Genomic DNA, 6,656 nt, shown 5'->3' on the forward strand with positions numbered 1-6,656 from the left:
CGTTGGAGCGGGGAAATACCTCCCTCCAGCGGACACGGCGAGTAAATACACCTTCGGCCAAACGGCGGGAGTAACTATGACTCTCTTAAGGTAGCGGCACTCGACATCTTTTTCGCGGTTCGTGGAGGACCCGGCCGGTTCTCGGGGGTGCTTTTTCTCCTAACTCTTGACCCCCGAGGAGGCTTCCAGAGCCCCGGCTAAGCGTTTTACGCGGCCCGCTGAGCTTCCGGAGCACCTCCAGCCGGTTCCACGGGTGCTTTCCTCCTCACTCTTGACGCCCGAGGAGGCTTCCAGAGCCTCGGCTAAGCGTTTTACGCGGCCCGCTGAGCTTCCACAGCACCTCCAGCCGGTTCTCATGAGGCTTCCCTCCTGACTCTTGACGCCCGAGGAGGCTTCCAGAGCCTCGGCTAAGCGTTTTACGCGGCCCGCTGAGCTTCCACAGCACCTCCAGCCGGTTCCCCGGGTGCTTTCCTCCTCACTGTTTAAGCCGAACGAGGCTTCCAGAGCCCCGGCTAAGCGTTTTGCGCGGCTCGCTGAACTTCCAGAGCACCTCCAGCCGGTTCCCCGGGTGCTTTCCTCCTCATTTGCTAAGCCGAACGAGGCTTCCAGAACCCCGGCTAAGCGTTCTCCGCGTCCCGGTGATCTTCCCGGAGGTCGTAACGGGGAAATACCTCCCTCTAGCGAACACGGCGGGTAAATACGCCAGCTCTCGCACTTAGCGCACACTCGCGTTGCTGCGCGTCTGATGGCACTTTGAGCGGCCAAACGGCGGGAGTAACAGTCACTCTCTTATGGTAGGCTCACTTGAGATTTTTTTAACCGTCCGTGGAGGCGACCGGGACCACCGGGACAGCCGGGAGGCCGTGCGCGCGGGCCAAGTGGCCGAAAATAGCTCCAGCCCAGCGGATCTGCACTTTACAAGCACCGCGGATGAGATCGCGGAGCTTCATGCGACTTCCAGCGGCCGGTGCGCTCGCGCACTCCACCCGGCACCTCCGGGAGGCCGTGCGCGCGCGCCAAGTGGCCCAAAATAGCTCCAGCCCAGCGGATCGGCTGTTTACAAGCACCGCGGATGAGATCGCGGAGCTTCATTCGACTTCCAGCGGCCGGTGCGCTCGCGCACTCCACCCGGCACCTCCGGGAGGCCGTGCGCGCGCGCCAAGTGGCCCAAAATAGCTCCAGCCCAGCGGATCTGCACTTTACAAGCTCCGCGGATGAGATCGCGGAGCTTTATGCGACTTCCAGCGGCCGGCGCGCACAAGTGCGGACCCGGTGACGGTCCAGCTCCACCCGGTACCTCGCACGGCCCGCTTCTCCCCCCCGCGCGGACTTCCGAGCGCTCGGGGAGACGTTCGGAAGCCGCCGGTGACGTTGGAGCGGGGAAATACCTCCCTCCAGCGGACACGGCGAGTAAATACACCTTCGGCCAAACGGCGGGAGTAACTATGACTCTCTTAAGGTAGCGGCACTCGACATCTTTTTCGCGGTTCGTGGAGGACCCGGCCGGTTCTCGGGGGTGCTTTTTCTCCTAACTCTTGACCCCCGAGGAGGCTTCCAGAGCCCCGGCTAAGCGTTTTACGCGGCCCGCTGAGCTTCCGGAGCACCTCCAGCCGGTTCCACGGGTGCTTTCCTCCTCACTCTTGACGCCCGAGGAGGCTTCCAGAGCCTCGGCTAAGCGTTTTACGCGGCCCGCTGAGCTTCCACAGCACCTCCAGCCGGTTCTCATGAGGCTTCCCTCCTGACTCTTGACGCCCGAGGAGGCTTCCAGAGCCTCGGCTAAGCGTTTTACGCGGCCCGCTGAGCTTCCACAGCACCTCCAGCCGGTTCCCCGGGTGCTTTCCTCCTCACTGTTTAAGCCGAACGAGGCTTCCAGAGCCCCGGCTAAGCGTTTTGCGCGGCTCGCTGAACTTCCAGAGCACCTCCAGCCGGTTCCCCGGGTGCTTTCCTCCTCATTTGCTAAGCCGAACGAGGCTTCCAGAACCCCGGCTAAGCGTTCTCCGCGTCCCGGTGATCTTCCCGGAGGTCGTAACGGGGAAATACCTCCCTCTAGCGAACACGGCGGGTAAATACGCCAGCTCTCGCACTTAGCGCACACTCGCGTTGCTGCGCGTCTGATGGCACTTTGAGCGGCCAAACGGCGGGAGTAACAGTCACTCTCTTATGGTAGGCTCACTTGAGATTTTTTTAACCGTCCGTGGAGGCGACCGGGACCACCGGGACAGCCGGGAGGCCGTGCGCGCGGGCCAAGTGGCCGAAAATAGCTCCAGCCCAGCGGATCTGCACTTTACAAGCACCGCGGATGAGATCGCGGAGCTTCATGCGACTTCCAGCGGCCGGTGCGCTCGCGCACTCCACCCGGCACCTCCGGGAGGCCGTGCGCGCGCGCCAAGTGGCCCAAAATAGCTCCAGCCCAGCGGATCGGCTGTTTACAAGCACCGCGGATGAGATCGCGGAGCTTCATTCGACTTCCAGCGGCCGGTGCGCTCGCGCACTCCACCCGGCACCTCCGGGAGGCCGTGCGCGCGCGCCAAGTGGCCCAAAATAGCTCCAGCCCAGCGGATCTGCACTTTACAAGCTCCGCGGATGAGATCGCGGAGCTTTATGCGACTTCCAGCGGCCGGCGCGCACAAGTGCGGACCCGGTGACGGTCCAGCTCCACCCGGTACCTCGCACGGCCCGCTTCTCCCCCCCGCGCGGACTTCCGAGCGCTCGGGGAGACGTTCGGAAGCCGCCGGTGACGTTGGAGCGGGGAAATACCTCCCTCCAGCGGACACGGCGAGTAAATACACCTTCGGCCAAACGGCGGGAGTAACTATGACTCTCTTAAGGTAGCGGCACTCGACATCTTTTTCGCGGTTCGTGGAGGACCCGGCCGGTTCTCGGGGGTGCTTTTTCTCCTAACTCTTGACCCCCGAGGAGGCTTCCAGAGCCCCGGCTAAGCGTTTTACGCGGCCCGCTGAGCTTCCGGAGCACCTCCAGCCGGTTCCACGGGTGCTTTCCTCCTCACTCTTGACGCCCGAGGAGGCTTCCAGAGCCTCGGCTAAGCGTTTTACGCGGCCCGCTGAGCTTCCACAGCACCTCCAGCCGGTTCTCATGAGGCTTCCCTCCTGACTCTTGACGCCCGAGGAGGCTTCCAGAGCCTCGGCTAAGCGTTTTACGCGGCCCGCTGAGCTTCCACAGCACCTCCAGCCGGTTCCCCGGGTGCTTTCCTCCTCACTGTTTAAGCCGAACGAGGCTTCCAGAGCCCCGGCTAAGCGTTTTGCGCGGCTCGCTGAACTTCCAGAGCACCTCCAGCCGGTTCCCCGGGTGCTTTCCTCCTCATTTGCTAAGCCGAACGAGGCTTCCAGAACCCCGGCTAAGCGTTCTCCGCGTCCCGGTGATCTTCCCGGAGGTCGTAACGGGGAAATACCTCCCTCTAGCGAACACGGCGGGTAAATACGCCAGCTCTCGCACTTAGCGCACACTCGCGTTGCTGCGCGTCTGATGGCACTTTGAGCGGCCAAACGGCGGGAGTAACAGTCACTCTCTTATGGTAGGCTCACTTGAGATTTTTTTAACCGTCCGTGGAGGCGACCGGGACCACCGGGACAGCCGGGAGGCCGTGCGCGCGGGCCAAGTGGCCGAAAATAGCTCCAGCCCAGCGGATCTGCACTTTACAAGCACCGCGGATGAGATCGCGGAGCTTCATGCGACTTCCAGCGGCCGGTGCGCTCGCGCACTCCACCCGGCACCTCCGGGAGGCCGTGCGCGCGCGCCAAGTGGCCCAAAATAGCTCCAGCCCAGCGGATCGGCTGTTTACAAGCACCGCGGATGAGATCGCGGAGCTTCATTCGACTTCCAGCGGCCGGTGCGCTCGCGCACTCCACCCGGCACCTCCGGGAGGCCGTGCGCGCGCGCCAAGTGGCCCAAAATAGCTCCAGCCCAGCGGATCTGCACTTTACAAGCTCCGCGGATGAGATCGCGGAGCTTTATGCGACTTCCAGCGGCCGGCGCGCACGACGAGCGGACCCGGTGACGGTCCAGCTCCACCCGGTACCTCGCACGGCCCGCTCCTCCCCCCCGCGCGGACTTCCGAGCGCTCGGGGAGACGTTCGGAAGCCGCCGGTGCCGTTGGAGCGGGGAAATACCTCCCTCCAGCGGACACGGCGAGTAAATACACCTTCGGCCAAACGGCGGGAGTAACTATGACTCTCTTAAGGTAGCGGCACTCGACATCTTCTTCACGGTTCGTGGACGACCCGGCCGGTTCTCGGGGGTGCTTTTTCTCCTAACTCTTGACGCCCGAGGAGGCTTCCAGAGCCCCGGCTAAGCGTTTTACGCGGCCCGCTGAGCTTCCACCGCACCTCCAGCCGGTTCTCCGGGTGCTCCCATCCTCACTGTTTAAGCCGAACGAGGCTTCCAGAGCCCCGGCTAAGCGTTTTACGCGGCCCGCTGAGCTTCCACCGCACCTCCAGCCGGTTCTCCGGGTGCTCCCATCCTCACTGTTTAAGCCGAACGAGGCTTCCAGAGCCCCGGCTAAGCGTTTTACGCGGCCCGCTGAACTTCCACAGCACCTCCAGCCGGTTCTCCGGGTGCTCCCATCCTCACTGTTTAAGCCGAACGAGGCTTCCAGAGCCCCGGCTAAGCGTTTTACGCGGCCCGCTGAGCTTCCACAGCACCTCCAGCCGGTTCTCCGGGTGCTCCCATCCTCACTGTTTAAGCCGAACGAGGCTTCCAGAGCCCCGGCTAAACGTTTTACGCGGCCCGCTGAACTTCCACAGCACCTCCAGCCGGTTCTCCGGGTGCTCCCATCCTCACTGTTTAAGCCGAACGAGGCTTCCAGAGCCCCGGCTAAACGTTTTGCGCGGCCCGCTGAACTTCCACAGCACCCCCAGCCGGTTCCCCGCGTGCTTTCCACCTCACTTTCTAAGCCGAACGAGGCTTCCAGCGCCCCGGCTAAGCGTTCTCCGCGTCCCGGTGATCTTCCCGGAGGTCGTAACGGGGAAATACCTCCCTCCAGTGGACACGGAGAGAAATTACACCGCCTCTCGCACAGAGGCGGGTAAACGGCGGGAGTAACTATGACTCTCTTAAGGTAGCCTGACTTGACATCTCTTTAACGGTTCGTGGATAAATACATGATATATACTACATATGATCGCATTTAAAGCCAAATAATACAAAATGAGCATTCGGTTATAAACACTGTATTCATCATGTTTATAGGCGATGTTAATATTTATATGTTTAATGTTTATAGGTGATGTTAATATTTATATATTTAATGTTTATAGGGGATGTTAATATTTATATATTTATTTTGTACATCATGTTATAGTTATACGACACTCGCTATTGGATCATGATGTGATCATATCGGCGGGAGTCGGCCCGGGCTCCGGGTGAAGAGGCCGAATTCTCGCCACTCGCGGCCGACCGGGGAACCAGCAGAGGCGGACGCATCGCGGCGCGAGAGCCCTTGGCACTTAGAAAAAATTTGGCAAAAGTTGCTCCGTGCTCCAGGTGAAGAGGCCGAATTCTCGCCACTCGCGGCCGACCGGGGAACCAGCAGAGGCGGACGCATCGCGGCGCGAGAGCCCTTGGCACTTAGAAAAAAATTGGCAAAAGTCGCTCCGGGTGAAGAGGCCGAATTCTCGCCACTCGCGGCCGACCGGGGAACCAGCAGAGGCGGACGCATCGCGGCGCGAGAGCCCTTGGCACTTAGAAAAAAATTGGCAAAAGTCGCTCCGGGCTCCGGGTGAAGAGGCCGAATTCTCGCCACTCGTGGCCGACCAGGGAACCAGCGAAGGCGGGTAAGCATTCAAGAGAGCCCCGCCGGCTGGTCCGCGGGCCAATTATGGTCCCGTCACCTACCGACAGCGGACGCCGACCCACGCCCGGCAAGGACCACCCAGAGGCGGACACGCTCTCCGACGAGCCCCGCCGGCCGGTCCGCGGCGGGAAATGCGCCCTCTGGCGGACACGCCGTTGTAAATGAATGGGCTTTGGCACTTAGTGCATTTTCGCAAAAGTTGAACCGCGCTCCGGGCGAAGAGGCCGAATTCTCGCTACTCGTGGCCGACCAGGGAACCAGCGAAGGCGGGTAAGCTCTCAAGAGAGCCCCGCCGGCTGGTCCGCGGGCCGAACGTGGTCCCGTCACCGACCGACAGCGGACGCCGACCCACGCCCGGTAAGAACCACCGAGAGGCGGGCACGCTCTCCGACGAGCCCCGCCGGCCGGTCCGCGGCGGGAAATGCGCCCTCTGGCGGACACGCCGTTGTAAATGAATGGGCTTTGGCACTTAGTGCATTTTCGAATAAGTTGAGCCGCGCTCCGGGCGAAGAGGCCGAATTCTCGCTACTCGCGGCCGACCAGGGAACCAGCGAAGGCGGGTAAGCTCTCAAGAGAGCCCCGCCGGCTGGTCCGCGGGCCGAACGTGGTCCCGTAAAGTACCGACAGCGGACGGCGGCCCACGCCCGGCAGGAACCACCGAGAGGCGGACACGCTCTCCGACGAGCCCCGCCGGCTGGTCCGCGGCGGGAAATGCGCCCTCTGGCGGACACGCCGTTGTAAATGAATGGGCTTTGGCACTTAGTGCATTTTCGCAAAAGTTGAGCCGCGCTCCGGGCGAAGAGGCCGAATTCTCGCTACTCGTGGCCGACCAGGGAACCAGCGA

This window comes from Syngnathus floridae, unplaced genomic scaffold (genome assembly GCF_059516105.1).
Source record: "Syngnathus floridae isolate MCC-2025c unplaced genomic scaffold, RoL_Sflo_1.0 HiC_scaffold_25, whole genome shotgun sequence".
Taxonomy (NCBI): Eukaryota; Metazoa; Chordata; class Actinopteri; order Syngnathiformes; family Syngnathidae; genus Syngnathus; species Syngnathus floridae.